General features: G+C 30.4%; 1 protein-coding gene across 4 annotated transcripts in view; it reads right to left on the bottom strand.

The window, feature by feature from the left end:
- The window catches only part of LOC126857718 (insulin-like peptide receptor), an 84,343-nt gene that overhangs the window by 48,394 nt on the left and 16,876 nt on the right, over positions 1–19,073 (bottom strand). The window lies entirely within an intron of this gene.

The raw sequence follows: 19,073 nt of genomic DNA, 5'->3' as shown, positions 1-19,073 counted from the left end.
TTTGTACGTTATGAAAGATATTTCCAAGAATTAAAACAATCCGCACGAACCCGTGCGTCCATTCATAACTCGGCGCGATAACGAGGTGATATAAGCCAGGCTCGTGCCTTGGTTCTCGATTTTGTTCGTTAAAAAAAATGAATGACTACACTAGCAGGTGCAATTCCACCAGACATAAAAATTTCAGAGAACAAATAAAGAAGCCGATGTGCGTTTTGATAAAAAGAGGCGAGCATCGTGTAAACAAAGTATGGTAGCTATTAAAAAGCAAAAAAATATTTTCTTCTATCAAAGTGTTTAGTTAAAGAATGTTTTTTTTTTAATATATAAAAAGATTATTTTATTTGTTATATTTATATTGTCTTATTTGTTATAATTATTAATCAATTAATATAAAAAAAAATTGTATTTGAAAAAAGTAATTATTCTTAATGTATTTTTCTTTTTAAGCAATTATTTGTCTTTTTTTACATCAATTAATTAATCTCATTATTCTGTACATAAAAGTAATCCGGTAAAATTATTGAAAAATATTTTTAAATATTTTTCGAGATATTTTATATTTTACATCAAAATATGTTAGATTAAGATATATAATAATTCGAAAAATACTTAAAAAAAAAAAATATATGGTTTTAAAAAAGTCTTAAAAAGGACTATAAGAATATACATTAAAAAATAAAGATTTTTATAAAAAAAAATATAAAGTTGTCCTTAAAATAACGTTGAAAATATCAGAATCAGAAATAAATAATGCTGTTATGTTCGCCCCCCAAAACCAAATAACATTTGTTTGAAATTTTTTCAAAACGCGTTCTTTTCGAGATATTTAGGTGTCTCAATTTAAAAAACTCACCCTACATATACGCATATTATATATAAAGAATATTTAAAAGTAATTTTAAAAATAATTTTAAAAATAATTTTAAAAAATAATTTTAAAAATAATTAAAAAAAAGTAATTTGAAAAATCTATATCACTTGAAGGATCTTGAAAAGGAAAAGATATCTTGGGAAAAACCGCTGGTCAATTTATATAATAAGTTTTATCTTGAGAGATTATACGAAGTTTCTCATAAAATTTTCCTCATTCCAACATCTTTTGCAAGCAATTTAATCGGAAAGTATTTAACCTGTGTATATATATAATCTCGCATTAGGTTGAATATAGCAAGCGAGTATATTAATAAATTATCGAGTCTACATTCTATATAACATCATCTCTTTGCACAGTGAAAGGCGCACTGTAAATTCTATGGATCGAGATTTCCACATGTTGCAAATTGCGAACTTGTTTGAGAAATACCCATTTCAAAACTTATACTTACAATATACTTCTTCCGTTACGTCGACCTTTTGGCGCTCTGTATGTCAGGTGCTTTTCATTAGTCGTACACACACATACGTCACGTATTTTCATTCAGCGTAATATTGTGTCATCATCAATCGATGCCCATTTATGCTCGTGCTCGTAATGCGATGTATTTTTTTTTTTTATTTTGTAAGTTTATTTTGTAACATTTAATTAGCAAGATTTATATTTAAATAGAGGAAAGTCATAAAGTGAAAAACTTGTTTCCTAATCGTTTGAAATATATATATATATATATATATATATATATATATATATATATATATATATATATTTTTGAAAAGCAAATTTATTTATATCAGAAAATGTCATAGAAAGTTGAGATGAATTCGTAACAAGTAACACGATCAGCATCATTTTGAAATATATCTTGCAGGATGTGGAATCCCGAGTGATTTGTATTTTGAACCGCACGAAGCACACTTCTGGTTACTGAAATATATCACTTTCAATTACTTGTCTACCGCCTTTGCGCTTAATTTGAAACTTAAGGAAAACGAGATGACAGACTGAAATACTTGAGATGTTCATATACAACTTTACGATTAACAAGAGCATCTGTTATTTATCATTATCCTCAACAAGGCTCAGAAATTACTCGCATATCGGAAATTCCTTAAAACATTGCTAACTGAAATATGTAAGACATCAAAAAAAAATCATGACCTCAAAAAAAAAAAAGAGATGATCTATGAGAGAGATGTGTTATTTTTTATAAAATATATTTATCAAAATTTGTAATAATAATACAATAAGGCAAAGTAATAATTTTTTTATTATACAAGATGTTTATAAATAAATGCGAAAAATTTTAGGAGATAATTTAGATTTTTTTTTTTAATTATAATTTTGTGTTGTTTTTGTTCCGATAGTTTTTCCAACATTTATTATAATTCTATTTTGCTTGCTTTTTTATTCTAAAATTCAACTTCTCGTAACTCAAAATCTATGACATTTAACACAATACTACACATAATAATATATTTTATTTTTTTTTCTTGAAAATTATTGATTTTATGAAAAAAATAAAAGAAATGAAAAAGTTTCGAAACAAATCAAGCTTTTTAATGCTCATTTTTAGATGATCACATTCTAGTCTATTAAAAAGTTTTAATAAAAAATTAAATAAGAATTGTTAGTTTCATCCCCTTATAACGATACGGGAAGATTAAAAAAAAATTAAATGAGAGCCCTTTTTACCAGTGGAAATATGGCATCAAATTGCATTTTCCTAATTTATTTAAATTTGAAAAAAAAAAATTTAATTTTCACTTCCTCCTTTGAAGAAATGTAACTCCTTAGGGAGGAATGTATTTTTATATAAAAGACCTCCCTTAATTTTCAATAAAATATCAGCAGCTCCTAAAATTTTTCGCACTTATTTATAAAACACCTCATATATATTTTATTACATTTATTTTCTTTTTAAATATAGAATTGTAGAAACATTGGAAAACAAGTTGTTCTTCAGTTGTGAGAATTGCGATCCAATCAGTAACGAGTTTTCGTTGAAGATAAAACAAGGAGGATAATCTAAGATAATCCCTACGTAGACTGTAATCGTATTATCACCCAGGAAAAGTAGTGTAGTTATCTGAGAAGTTCCCTTTAAATTTTCGACTATAATTTCATCTTCGTACTATACACAAGTGATTATTTACACGCGAGAAAATCGGCTTCCTTAAACTTTTTACGAATCAAATGACAGATATTTTTGGCCGATAAGTAAAAAACATTAAAACATATTCTATTTATATATATATTCTGCTTATGAATCATTGTTTTTCTTATAAATCTATGCCTTTGAAAACGAAATAATGTGTTTTCATAAACTCGAAAATTATAATATCGATTGCGTCTCGCAGCGTCATGTCACAAAACTATCGTTTATTAACAATGGCGGATGGCGCGCGTGTTAACGCGTTTTGAATATTAAAAATATTATTAAATATTTAAAACGCATTTTTCATGCGGTCTCATTGTCAAAGGTGTATTGACGAAAAAAAAAAAATTTTTTTTTTTTAAATGTATAAAACATGCGATAGCCTGGTTTCGCGAACAATTGGGTCACCGGGCATTTTTAACAGCAATGGAATTTTCTGTGGCTAAAAATATAATTAATTTCACGGTTTATTGAATATTGCATTAATTTATCAAGCTAATCCGCGAATTATCGGAGCGTATCGCGAGAACTATGTCAAACGCTTTTCCCCGTCAAATCGGCTTTCCCCGTTTTCCATTGATTACCTCAAAATGTAGCCTGATATACGGATATACGTAGTAGCCGATTTCCATTTCAGTTACGTATTACGATACTCGGCTGTAAATGCCGTACTGTTAATGCCGGCCAATTCGCGTGTGATCAAACATTCTTTGATGCCATCGGTAAACACGGAGAAACGATCAACACGCTGGATGAGCAAGAAACAGGTATAATTATCTCAAGTTGAGTTGAAAAAAAAGTTGTTTCGCAATCGTGACATCAGCTCACTTGAAATTGCAGTCGAGTAATTTCCCACTTAATAAAATCTTTCGGATATAAAAAGAGAAACAAGTTCGAAGGAATAAGTTTCGTTAGTAATAAACTGACAAATATGATATCAAATGATAATAAATTCTCCAATAATGTAAAATGTCTTGAATAAATCCTAAATAATCCCCGAAAATATCCAGATATATTAAATAAAATCAATTATAAAATTCTTTTATGATAATGCAATAATTAAATTTCCAAAGATATACGAGTCTTTTTTTTAAAGTGACTGTCGAGAAAATTTTTTTAAAGCCCCAAAATAAATTGTCGTAAAACCTTTTTGTATTGTTTAATATTTCTATTCACATCTTACATATTTATTTTTATTAAAGAACAAAAGAGGCTAGAATAAAAGAGATTCGAAAAAACTCATCCGTTATCGAATAAAGAAACAATTTGGTATACTTAATTTCGTTGTGCTTCTCGATGTGAATATCGAAACTCCGCGGGAGGAGAAGAGGGGGATGATTAACACAGTCAACAGTTTGATTTTAATATTTCAACAAATCACGTTCCATCGCAAAACATTGCGGCGATATTCCTGTGTGTTTTATTCCAAGTATCGGCCGCATTTTATCGATAAAAATAATTAATTGTTTCCGCATACGAGGGAGATCAAATCAAAAAGATCAAACGCGAGCGGGTTTAAAACGTTACCGAAAAAAAAGGCAACGGCGGTTAGCAATGCAATTGGTTGCAAATAATTCAAGTGTAACGATCGCGATTATAAAACCTCGTAAAATTTTATATTTCGGTGGTAATTATAGGATGCATTTGCCGACAGTTTATGAATTATGAAATCGATTCACGGTATTTAAAGCGGTTAAATTCATCGGTTTATCAAAGCTCTCTCTCTCGTGTTATCTAGTGAAATTATGAATATTAATTATTTTTCATGCAAACATCTCAACCTGGTTGGCGAATATTAATTTTCGCGCGACGTTGTGTATAATCAAAATATCCATCCATATTATCGATACATTAAGGAAACATGATAGCGGATTTGATTTAAATACGTTTATATTTATTTATATGTGTTGTTTATATTTATATCGCGCGCTGAAATATTTTCTAAATCATGAACATTTATCATCTGCGACGGGGATGTTATGAAAATGCCTATGTGGCTAATTTGTGCACGAATATTTCAAGATAAATATTGCTCCCCCCTATCTCTCCATTCAAAACGGGCAAAATTTTTTTTTTCTCCACGCCTCGATATTTCGTGAACTCGCACAGTAATGATCCATGCATTCACTCCGACATGCAGATTTATTGCTACACAGCGGACTTATCGAATTGTAAATGTGCTGTTATCATTTATCCCAACAGAAAGGAAATGAAAATATCGTGTTTGTATAACAAATCTTGCCAGAAATTCCTCTGTCATTAAAAGTGCTTGCAATAAAAAAAAAAAAAAAGAATTTTTAAATCTACAACTGATTTGTTTTCATTCTCGAAAGGAATAGAATATACGCTAATTGGAAGTTACTACGTCATAAAAGTACGCTTAAACAACGAAATAATAATTTTAAATTTTATTTACGTCATTCGGGAATAAAAGGAGATAACAACTCTGACGTCATCGCGTGTATCTGACAATTATTCACGGTTAAAACGAATCGCGCGTAGGAAGAGCTACATGAAAGATTACATAAATGTTTGATGAAATAATTTTATACAGCAGAAAAAAGGTTTATACAAATATCCGAATAATTTAAATAAATTTATCTATATCATTCTTAGAAAATATTAATTTTTTTTTTTATATTCTTATGATATTCGTATATTTTTATATTCTTATTACATTCTTTTTTTACATTCGTATAAAAATAGAGGAAAATTTCTTTCGAGATATACATACATAAACATTATTTAAGAATCCCATAAAACGCTTCTGAATTATAGAGATTATAGAGACTTGTCTCTCTATATTCAAATATATATTTATTTATATTATAACTAAAACCATCAAACGTCCCCAACGTAAATCTTACAGAAATCAATTTCATTAGAATTAACGTCCTTAACGCGGAAGAGATTTGATCGAGAGATCTTTATCTAAGATTAGAAATTTGTCAGCCTACATTCGTCCCCGATATTTAAGCTAATATCAAAGGTAAGGCATACCAAGAGCGCTCGGCATCACAAGAGTTTCGATAGCAGCAAGGTATTTTCAAGCATATCTCTTTACTCACCAATCAAAGTGGCTTATATGTTTCCAAGTAGATGCTTCTATCAATGACCGATAAATGTAATTGATGCGCGCGCGCGCGCGAGAGAGAGAGAGAGAGAGAGAGAGAGAGGGGAAGGATAGAGAATAACAAGGTTCTATTTACCACGATAACAGTGGTTCCGAAATACGATGGCGACACTAATGATACTCGATACACGCATATACACATATACATCCTTGCGCGATTTCACGCATTTCCGGCGATAGCGCGGATATTTACGAAGGCGCGCGCTTTCGATTCGTGACATCGATGCGATATTCGGGCGGCTTTCCATTGTTATTGTCGGCCGGCCGATATCGACAGGACAAGGCAAAGGCGCCCTCGAAACAGGCGTCAACAGCTGACTCATAGAGAAAAGATAGATAGAGAGAGAGGAAGACCTCGATCTCGTCGCGAGAACTAACAATACAATACCGTGAACGGCGGCGTGTGTTAAAGCCGACCATAATTAGATAGTGTGACGTTCGGCCCGATTAAAGAAAGCCGAAATTGCTTTCATTTTCTCTCTCTTTCTGTCTCTATCTAACGGCGCAAACAGCGAACGTTGCGTCATCCGTACTATGTTATGCCGATACACAGTTGGATTTGTGTTGTCGTGTTAAAATTTTTGTGTTAAATATTTAACGCGCTCATGTGTTAATTTAATGTATTGCTCTTGTGTTAATTAAATTCATATATTAAATTATTAAAATAATTGAAAAAGAAAAAAATATAAAAATAGCACAACGCGCACATGCTTTCAATTAATATGTTTCGTTTTATTAATGACAGGATTCATCTGTCAAAATTTACAGAAAAACATGTTGATTTTATTCTACAATAGCAGCGAGAGTGCTTAAAAACTGTCAATAACATTTTTCCAAGTTTATTTTATCAGTAAAAATACATTGGATTTTACACAAAATTTATTTAAAATCACTATCAAATTTGCATTCATTTTGTGGATAATTAATAATTTTAATAATATCATACATCATATTAAATTAATTCTAAAATTTGTGTGGATTGTTTGAGACACGTGTTAAATTTAACACAAATTTTTCACCACGCACTTTAACAATGCATCGTAATTCACGCGTTTGTTTGAAAATTATTCGTGTCGTATACAATCGTTTTTATGTTCCTCGGCGAGAGGTAAAAATATACCAGGTGTATTACATCATACCGCGCCAATTAATCCGCGAGAAGTCACGCTCAAGTGGAAAATCATTTTCCTCTCTCTCTCTCTCTCTCTCGTGGCTGTTCTACGAAACATTGCATTATCTTGCAATGTAGTCTCGCGCATTCTTTCTCTGTTCATCTTGCAAAGTACATAACAATTTAACCCCTAACTAATATAGCGATCTCGCCGCCTTTGTTTCATCCTTCTTATTCTTCTTATCCTCTATCTTGAAAACTGCCATTTTTCTTGAAACTTTCCATTTATCTTTTACTTAAATGTTTCTTTCCTGACATTGTCTTTTTATTAAAATAGCTGCAGAATGTCACGTCAAAGAATAGAGAGAATTAAAGCAAATTTTGCGAATATTTATCTTGTCGAATTTTTTGTTTATATTGTAGAAAAAAATAATCAAAAAATAATTCTTACAAAAAAGAAGTTTACAGGAAAAATTAAGTGCTCGCTTACATCCATCTCTAAAATAAACTAAATTTACAAGTATAAATTTAATTCATTTATTTCAAGATCTATAAAGTAATATAGATCCTTTTATTGTGCCTTTTTTTATCATGAGATTATCATATTACATTATTTTAAATATCTTACAAACTTTAATCAAATTTCAATCTTAAATATAAAACTTACATTTTTCTAATTCAGGGTGTCTACAAATCCTGTAAAAAATTTCCCTGCCCTTTCAGGTATTTTTGTTTAAAATTCCAGATAAAGAGAATATTTTAAACATTTTTTCGTGATTGCAATTTCCTAAAATAATTTTTTTTATCGTACGTTTTCTAATGCTTTTCATTCATACGAAAAAAAAAAGTTTTAAATTCTAGATTTACGAGTATATTGAAAATAAAATTGAATGAACTGAAGCTTTCGTAAAGGTAAAATTTTTTAACTTGCACAACATTTTAATTTTTCATCATTAAAAATTAAGAAAAAAAATTAAAACTAAAAATAAAAATAAAGAATATGTATTATATATTTAATATTTTTTTAAGACATTGAATATATCAACAAAGATAACGATATATTTACAATATATTTTACAACACACATAATTTACGACATGGCTTATCAAAACGAGAATTTGAAAAAAAAAAAAAAAATTCCCTCAGTTGCAACAGAATTCCATGAGAATTTCCCGATTTTCCGCGTATAAAAAATTCCCTTAGAATTCCAAATTTCCCATGTTTTTCCAAGGAGTCGAAATGTAATTATACATTAACATAAATTGAACAAAATCAATCGCTCCGAATTTATTCCTTCTTTCATCGTTCACATGTAAAATGTTAATTTCAATTTAAAACGCACGCGCAAACATCATTATTTCATTTTATTGTGGAATTGGAGAAGTGCAGGAAAGCGTATAACGATATGTCGTTTGGACGGAACCGCAAATGTAATTTTTCCTAATGTGTGCGGGGCAATTTATGCGATAATCAATTGACATTTGGCGTTAATATCGGCGATGGTAATATTTGAATAATCATTGAGCGGCAATGCAAATCGATTATTTGACTAATAAAGCACCGCGCTGGCGATTAACGTTATTACGACGAGGTAATTCGAGCGCGTAAAGTAGGTGTCTCGCCGATGACAATGTCGGTGTCGCGTTTGGCGCGATAACGCGAGTTTATTGTAGCGCGCGCGCGCGCCCAAAGTCTCGTGTTGCGAATAATAAGACAGACATATACCCGGCGACATATTGTATGTTATAGTGTAGAATGCAGATTAAACTTGGATCGTGTTCAAATCAGCGGGACGACTTCGTTTCAGTACGAATTAATCGTTGCGCGAATCAAAAGCGTTGAATTCGCGTAGAAATTCGATAAAGGAAATGAGCTTCTTTTCTCCTCCCGTCTCCGTTTAAAAATAGATAGCGCAACGAGAGAAAAAGAAGAGATGATGATGCAAAATAACCTCATAAATAAAGCCCACGTATCTTTTTTAGGACAAGTATCTCGCTTCTGAACAAATTCTGCGATCATATTTACGATTCCGCGTCACGGGGTATGTCTCAAAGTCCAGCAAACTAATTCAATTTCAATTTATTTTTATCGGCCACTCTTGCCTACAAGGGGGATGTTTCAACCAACCGCTACATAAAGAGCGAGCATATTTTTTTAAACGTATGTAAAATATTTATTTTAGCTTTCTCGCATGTACATTTTTCATATTTGATGTTTAACTTTTTCTTTATGCCAACGGGAGAGAAAGAGTTTCCAGAACGCCGAGTTGAAATGTATTTTCCGTCAGCTCTTGTAATTTAGAAGTCTAGTTATTTCGTTCTTTTTTTTAAGCACGCATATGTACGTACATCACGAGCTTAATTAATATTATTAATTTTTTTAAATACAGTTTTTAATTTAATAGATGGCAAAAAATGACAAATATTATATTATTTGTTGGCACTTTTAACCTTTATAATTTTATGTACCACGTACACATTGAAGTTCAAAAGAAAAAAAAATTTTAAAAATGATCGATAATAAAACGCTAGAATAATATTTTCAAAAATAACGTTCAAATTTAAAAAAAAAAAAATTTATTTTCCTAATCTGTAATGATCAATTGAATCACGATCCAAATTTTACAATAAAATTGATATTGTAATGACGTTTGTCTTTCACCTTATACGAAAAAAATTGATTTATTTAATTAAATTAAAAATTTTGATTGCCGTTTAAAGCAATTGTTAAAGTACAAATCATCCGTTTGACAATATGAGATTAATCTTGAAAGGTGACGTCGTCTCGTCGCTTTATATTTAGAGGCAGATTTATGAGAGGAAAATTTGTGAGCGCGTGATCATTCGTCTCAATCAGCACACTATTTTGAGAGCCACGAAAACACCAAACACCATAGACTGAAGTATGAAACTGGCGCGAAAACCGTGTACTTCTAGGAAAAATCACTGATTGACACATCATGATACTTTATTTAAATTGATGAAAAATCAGCTTTGACTTTTGCAAGAGAATATAATTATAAAGAAATGATAAAAGAACGATCTCTGTTGCTCACCGCAAAATATCTCACATAATTTTAATCAATTAAAATTTAAATAACTATTTCTCCCCTCACTGATTTTTTACATCATTTATTTTTTTCATTGCTTCTTCTATTTTTGAAACGTACGTTTCAGCGCAAAAATATTTGAAGTATCAAAGACTGTGAAAAGCGGGATATTCATTGTTTTACACGAAGCTGTGTTCTGTCTGAACAAAGCTGTGGATTATTACACGAGAATTTCTATGGTATATCGAAAATTATTTCACTGTGGTACTTTTGAAGTAGAGCGAACGGTGCACGAACGCCGCTGAAATTGTGCCGAGACTTGTGAAAATAATGATCGAGTGTGTTCAAAACAAGCATGACGATAATAACTTTTCGTAAACAAGACGATACCGGCTCGAACGCTGACCTGTGTCGTGAGAATTAGAGCGATTAGAGGCTCTCTCTCTCTCTCTCTCTCTCTCTTTTCCTTCCTACGTCGCGAGAAACATCGAGGCGGCCTCCCGCAAAATGTTTTCCAAGCGAAGAGATTCGTCTTATATCGATGGATTGGCATCGATATTTGCATACGCAGAATCAAGTGTTTTGCACACTAAAGTTTTTTAATTTCCCTTTTTCGGCTTACCTAAAAGAATATATCTTTATTATAAAATTGTAACCAGAAAATATTATCAGTCAGTTTATTCGAGATTTATATTCCAGAAGTCACGTAATATGCAGTGAACAGTCATTGTTATATAATGTAATTTTTCCTCAAAAGTTGAAAATCATTATCATGTTTATTATAATTATTTTAATATTATCTAATATTTTATTGTATAAAATTTGAATATGAAATTTAAATGCTATTAATTCTGCATGTCTAAAGTTTACTATTTGAAATTGACAGATGCATAATAATCAGCAAATAGTTAATTGCATTCCAATTTGTATCTGCATATAGTATATGTAATATTTACAAACTCTAATACAGTATAATTAAAGAAGATATCATTATCATTTACTGCGACAGATTATTGATTCACAATACACGTTAATTGTAACGTAATTAATTGATCAATAATTGCGCAAAATATTTGCGCATTAATATCTAAATGTAAGTATATATATATATATATATATATATATATATATATCAACATTTTTTATAAAACGACGATATAATACGTAACATTGATAAGCAATTTATTAAAAAACGAGATGTTTGTAATGTTACATAAGTAACGATAGATTACGTAAAGATTTTTTTAAGATGGAGAAAAATTTAGCCGGCAATTAACGAACAAATAAGCGAGTATTATTTAAACGCTAAGCTCTAATTTACTCGAACCAATTGTCAAGCGAGTCTTGTCACGGCAAGTGACATTTCAAAGTGACATTTGTCAACTTTCGGAAAATATGTATTAAATAGTATAGGGCGTGCGGATAATAAATCGCGGAGCTGTTGCAAATCGAAAAACCATATTTTTTTTTTTTTCGAAACTGTCTCGCGAAATCTAATAAATAAAATAATTCGAAAGGTAGACATATTTTCGGCGGACGCAGTCGACGGATGGTTTACTCCCAATTTCGCGACTTAATCAAATCCTCGATATACTGGATGCAGCAAAGTTCTGCGGTTTCTGGCGCGAGGTACCTTTGTATCGATAAACCCGCTGTCATGGCAACCTTGTGACAACTAAAGCTGGAACACTCTGGTGCAATTAGCTCGAACACCCACAAATTCCGAAGGTCCTTCAAAATTTCGAAATTATTCCAAAACTGAATTTTTCGAAATTTATTGGCAAATATTCTTATTCTCTTGTGTTTGTTTTCTCGAGGAAAGGAAATGTAACAGGGAGCGCGTTTGCTTTTCACTTTATAAAAGGATCGATTTAGCAAAATTGCGAGCGTGAAAAGAAAATCGTCGGCGTGAAATGACAGTTTTGACTAAAAGCGACAGGATTTAGTTAGCGGCGACCGCAGAGAAATGACAAAAGAAACAGGCCGCTATTGCGGTTGAATTGAGCACGGTTTATTGTAGATATAGATGCAGTTCAAAGCACAGCAGGATCGTAAATTATTCGTGATAACGGAGCGAAATGGCGGTGTCAGGGCGCGTCGACACCAGAATACGTGGCCAAAGGAAACTAAGCCAGGCGGTTAAAACGGTTTCAAGAGAGAATGTCCTGTGAAATGCGTAAATTTATTACGCGTAATTATACCGCACGAAGTATGCAAAATAGCTTGTGCTCTTTATCATATTTTTAAACTTCCGCTGAATCGCGTTATGATAATACGAGAAATTGAACGCGCTAAATTATAGGCGAGATAAACTTTTCTAATATTCAAGTATCATTTCTAAAAAAAAAAAAAGAAAAAAATTTTATTCACTTCTCGAATATTAAAATGCCAAGATTTTTCTTCAAAGAATTCTTTTCCTATTAACAATATCATCTCAATATCGTTATTTGCGCAAACTATTCTTCTATCAATTTCATTTTATCCATTTATTTATATTTTCATCTTTTGACAGATGGTATGGTTTTATTAATATTAGTTATAAAACACACCCCACTCGATTAATTTCGATACGCGGAATTTTCCGTACATTCCTCCTCGTCGTCTCTCTCTCGCGCTAGCTTTCCAACGCTGGCAAATCTTTTTGAAATAATGACGCGGTGGTTATGAATCATGTTTGTTTATGTTCGTTCATGCACAATTTGCGCGCGCATATCGTACGCAGACCCGATCTACAATATTCGAGAATGTTTCACGCGATTACGCCCGGTGGTAGTCATATTTTCCTACGCCTGACTAAATGAAAACGAAAAAAAAAAACGCTAGGCAATTTTTTAAATAAATTCCAAACCTGATATATTTTTATTATAACAATTATTATTTTTATAATAAAAGTTATAAATATCGTAATTATATAAATTAAAATAAATTTCCGTGAGAAAAATAGAATTACGCATATATTAATAGTATATAATAATAATAATAATAATAATAATAATATATAATAATAATAGTATATAATAATAATAATAATAATATAAAACATTCGGTTTGAAATTCTCAAGCTTCAATGAAACGAGATGATAAATGGACTTGAAATACTTTTTATCCATTTATCATGGAAAAAGGAGTAGAACAAATTTCAGAAAAAATGTGAGAATTAAAAAATAAATAGAAAAATATATCTTCGAGAAATTAAAAAAATATGTCTTCGAAAACAGGCACATTTATGAGCACATCTAACTAATATCCAATGAATCAATCACGATCATATCATGCGCGCTATTGTGTTTCTTAGCATCGAGCAATGATAAGACTGGAAAATTAAATGTCAGATCGACAGTTTTTTAGTGTAACGTCTATTTTTAAGAATTTTTTCTTGGATGATCTACTTCTCGCGATCTAATAAAAAAGCAATCGCCGAATTAAATAAAATAGAAATAAGGAAATTAGTAGGTAATTAAAAAATAATTTTATACATCATTTATCAATATTTTTCTGTGAAAACATCATAATTAATGCTTTAAAAAATATTGAAATATGAGTGATTATTGCCAGCCATGTTTACGCTATTGCTATTACAGGCTTGCTCACATTATTACCATTTATCTATGCGCACGTGTGTGTTGCAATAAAGTCGCGAATGGACACTTTCTGATTGCTAACATAACGATCCAACTAATTAACATAGATACCTGTCTTGTTAAATTAACAACATAGATAAAAATGAGAAGGCGACTCAAACAGAAAACTTTAATCGTGCAACGAGAGATTCGCATTTTTGCAGAGATGTGACGAGATACACGAGTGTAGGAAAATAATTAGAGAGAACATTGTGCAATAATGTATTCTGGATAGGATAAACGTTAACGTCATATCAAGTCGCGTGACATATTCCTGAAATGAAGGTTGCCATGACAACCCATTGGGGTTGCAACGTTTTATCATTCTGATGGGATCGTTGCACACACATGACAGTTTCCAAAGCACTAATAAATTTTCTTTCAATACACCTTCATTAATCATCGCAAGCTTGCAAATGCAACTTGACGGCAATCAGCTTATGTAAAAAAAAAAAAAAAAAATTAAATTTGGAAAACCGCGCGAATCATTCTAATATTTTTTATATCACTTCTAATATATTTCTTTTTAAATACCGCTATAAAGATCTTATCATATAAGCAAATATAGTTATTGCGAGTTAAACATTTCTTTTCTTTTTGTCTTTAGAGCTTCCAGTTATCACGCATTTCGACAAGTTCGCAATTTCCTCGATTTTTCTTGACCTTCACTTGATCTTTACAGTTCTTTAAATTTATGTGACAAGTCCGCTGCGAAAAAAGAACTTCCCGATTATTATTGCTTGCTTATGATTTACGGCGACTACAAATCGATCATATTTTCTCCATTGTCTAACGAAATACAAACACACACGCACACGTAGAACTTGTCTACGTAGTTCTTATCTCGATTGCGCAATCTCCAGCAATGTCGCACGCGCGTCCCTTAACTTGTCATTCTGACATCCACTTTTTCGCTTACCGACTATGCTTATTCCTCGTCACGTATTTTTCTACGAACACTACGGCACGCATTTTGCTTTTTAATAACTTTTAATAAAAAGTATTTCATTCAATGTAAAAATTTCAAAAAATAATTGTCCTCAGATATTTATTAATAAATTAAGATTATAAATTAAAATTATTAAGAAATTAAAATTGACAAAAAAAAAAAAAATTTAGAATTATTTTTATGTACAGATATAATTTTAATTCCTGAAATTAATATTATGTCGCGCATAATTTTAATTCATCCAATTATTATTATTATATTGGAACATAAATTTAATTTACATTATTATTTTTGTGTCTTAATATAATAATAATTCAATAAATTAAATTTATATTCTAATGTAATAATAATTGGATGAATTAAAATTACGTCACGATATAATAATAATTTGAATTTAAATCATGTCTGGAAATAAAAATAATTACGAATTTTTATGATGTCTCGACATAATTTTAATTCATCAAATTATTATTATTATTATATTACTTAAAATATTTACTTTTAAAAAGTAAAACGGGGTGCCATAAACCAGTGCTGCCAATATTGTAGAATCAAAAATCAGCTACTAAATTAAAATTACGTCGCAATATAATAATAATTCCATGAATAAAAATTATGTCTAGACATAGAAATAATTCTGAATTTTTATTATATATCCCGACATAATTTTAATTTATTAACAAAAATCGCAATTTTATTTAAAACAATTATTTTTCGAATGAAACTTTTTTGAATGGAATATTTTTTATGTTATTAAAAAGTAAAACGGCGTGCCAATAAAATGCCCTTTACACGCGCACAAACAGCAATTTTACATTTAGCGAAATTGCGAGCTTGTATTTTAGTCGATGCCGAATACGAATCAACTATATCGCCCAAGTTGCTTCGTCATTTGTTTATTTAGGAGCTTTCCATTTAAATTCTCGTTCTAGTTTCAATTTCGACATTTTACAGTTTACACAATCCATATGGATTCATAAAAAAAAAAAAACTTGTATAGCAATATATAATTTGAACAAGTTTTTTTTTCACAATACGTTGATATATTGGTGCGAAAAAAAAAAACTTTTCGACGTATTGCAAACATACATTTAAAAAATATATATATATTAAAAAATAAAAAATAAATTAAATAAAAAAATAAAAAATAATAAAATAAAAATGTAAAATTTTATTAAATTAAAATAAATTAAAAAATCAAAATAATAAAATTAAATAAAAATTAAATGTTAAATTATATTGTATTCTTAAAATTTTACAATTTTAAGAATGCAATATAATTGCAGCATTGCAAGTAATAATTTTATCGTTACGCACGTATGTATGAATTAAACAATTATCATATATTACTTTAATCAGGTTTGATTTATTATATGACTTCATAATCAATATTCATTTATTGCGCGTAACGCATTTGCAAAGCATAATCGTTGAAATCGTGAGCAAGTTGGAATACGAAACCGGCAAATAGATTACACGATGAAACCGCAATCAGCAAATTTCTTCATAATTTGCTTACGTAGAATTGCGAGCACAACCGTCAGTTAATGACGGTACAGTTCTCGCTTTGTCACTAGTGTATTTTCGTATACGCATGACGCAATAGTTTGACATAATATCGCAATAGAAATTTAAACATGGAAATTACTTTTTGACGTTTTCCAGGAGAAACACGAAGAGCGATGAATTATGTGCAAGAATGGAAATGGAATCTTGGGCAATAATTAAATGTGATCTCCGCAAGTCAATTATATTTTAATTATTTACGCTCACATAAAAACGTACATTTAAGCACGTGCGGGAAAACAACGATAAAAATAAATTTTAATTTAAAATTTTAAATTAATAAATTTTAAATTAATTTAAAATTTTAAAATTAAACATAATAATAAAAATAAATATTAAATATTAAGATATTTTAAATAATATATATTTATTATTATTAAGATATTTTAAATTTTTGAGCAAAACGAAAACGTATGAAAAAAAAAAAATTTCTTTTTTTTTTTTATAACGAGAGGTCGATTTTTACGGAAGGGGAGGGGGAAGGTACACACCCCACGGTATTTTCCAATCGGAGAGATTCCACGGTAAATAACAAGTTTTTTTTTTTGTGCAAATAATAGATGACGCGGCCTTGCTGAATGGAAGTGTTTCCTGTTTCGCGTCTACCGTTAAACGCGTTAATGTGTTTTTCTTCTGAATAACTTGACTGTTGTTTGCGCGCGTGCTTTACGGAGGAACGCTCCACGGAAGAGATCGGAATCGTTGAGAAATTGAGAAATAATGAGAAGATTACGGTAATTTGGCGTGAACATCTCCGTCTAATGCGGAGACAAACAGGTAAATGTCAGTGTCGCCGATATAATCCATACTTTCTTTATGAAGTATACTCTGGGTTTCAAGGTGATCATTACGCGGCCCTTTCGAGGGGAGATCGAATTATATGCCGTCGATTTTTTTAAGTTTTTTGTTCATCTGAGTCTTCATCAATCCCACTACTTCGCGTACACCGACTTCTGCTTGTGACGGTATTATACTAATATATCAATAAACTCGTATATCAATAAATTTATAGCGTTCATCGATTATTCAGATTGTCGATCTATATAACGATGATAATTTACTTATTCGATCGATCTTTTACAAAACCAACGCAATATCAGCAATTTTAAGGATGGCTGTACGATAGCAAAAAAACTGTCATAATTAAAAAACAAAATTTCTTGTGTTTATATTATTTGAAAAATCAAATAAATAAATCCAGATTATTAGAAAAATTAAAATATCAAAATCATATGGTTTTTAATGTCTTTGTAAAAGAAAATAATTGTAATTAATATTTTTCAAATTTGTAATAAAAATTTTTGATCGTGAATACCCCCAAAATTAATTGCAAGAAATTGAAAAAAAAAAAAAAAAAGTAATTTGCAGAAAAAAAGAGAGAGATGGATAATATCTTTCTACAATTTTTAGTAAATAATTTTTAAACAAGTAAGTGAATTTAAATCAAATTTTACATAAATATTTATTAGAGCTTTCTTAATATAAGTATGTGAAAATATTTTTATTTCGTTGGCAATGTTTTTTTTTTTCTTGTCAATAAATGCTACAATTTGCAATTTTTTATAAAAATCAATAACCTTAAACTTAAATAAATTTTGCTCAGATACTCGGAAGAAATAAAACAGTCTACGAAATTTTGCTTCTGTCAATGTTTCTACATCTGACTACATACAACAAGCGATTGGGGGAAAGAAAATGAAAAATTTTTGTGAAATAATCCCCGGAACTCTCTATAAACATGCAACAAGACTGCATTCTTCAGATATTTTTTTTGTTAGCTTTACTTTAAATGCTTTGAGGCTCACTATAATCGAGATACCTCAAATTGCCCGCGGGCGATCAGTTGGCCATAATCGCAATAGAGTTGCCCTGAAGAAATTTCCTCTCGCGCAACGGCTTCTACTTTCTTAGCTGCTTCCAGTTTCTTATTCAATAGAAAATTATTAATATGTAGTTTTGATTAATAATTCGTACCAAATCTCGTAATCGATCTCGAGAAAACCGAAGTATGCCAAAAATTAATAATAGCATATTTTAAAATAAAAAAAAAATATAAAACCACCAACATGTATATCTTGCGTAAAATCAAAGGAGAATCTTTTATTGGTTTTTTTTTTACCAAAGTTATGATACATAAAATGCGTTATTTTTTTTACGCGCAGGCGTTCGCAAAGTAAATTGTTTGCTTTGAAAACAGCGCGCGAGAATAGCACGGATGGCATGTTTGCATACAAAACGTGATCCCCCGGCATTCGCAAACCGGTAATCGAATATTAGCCCCTCTCCACCCCCTTACCAATTATTCTACCTGGATATTCTTATTAAAGGTATATACGTCAATATATGTGAAGTGCGGGCGAAAAAATTGCGAATGAAAAGTCTCTTGTGTAGTCCCAGCCCACACTTGACGCGATCCGGAAAACTCATAGTGCGTATCGATCACATCACAAAGTATTAAACGAAACGTCTCGCGACGTGTCTGTTACACTCGACGTAGCGACGAAGATTTGATTCGACGTTAACTTTCAACATTCACCATCTCAGTTAAATGGTCAATTTTTAGTCGAGCGATGATATGTTAATTTATTCAAAAAATTTAAAAATTATATA

This window comes from Cataglyphis hispanica, chromosome 22 (assembly GCF_021464435.1).
Source record: "Cataglyphis hispanica isolate Lineage 1 chromosome 22, ULB_Chis1_1.0, whole genome shotgun sequence".
Taxonomy (NCBI): domain Eukaryota; kingdom Metazoa; phylum Arthropoda; class Insecta; order Hymenoptera; family Formicidae; genus Cataglyphis; species Cataglyphis hispanica.
The sequence above is the reverse complement of the archived record's forward strand: the minus strand, read 5'-3'. Positions and strand labels throughout refer to the sequence as shown.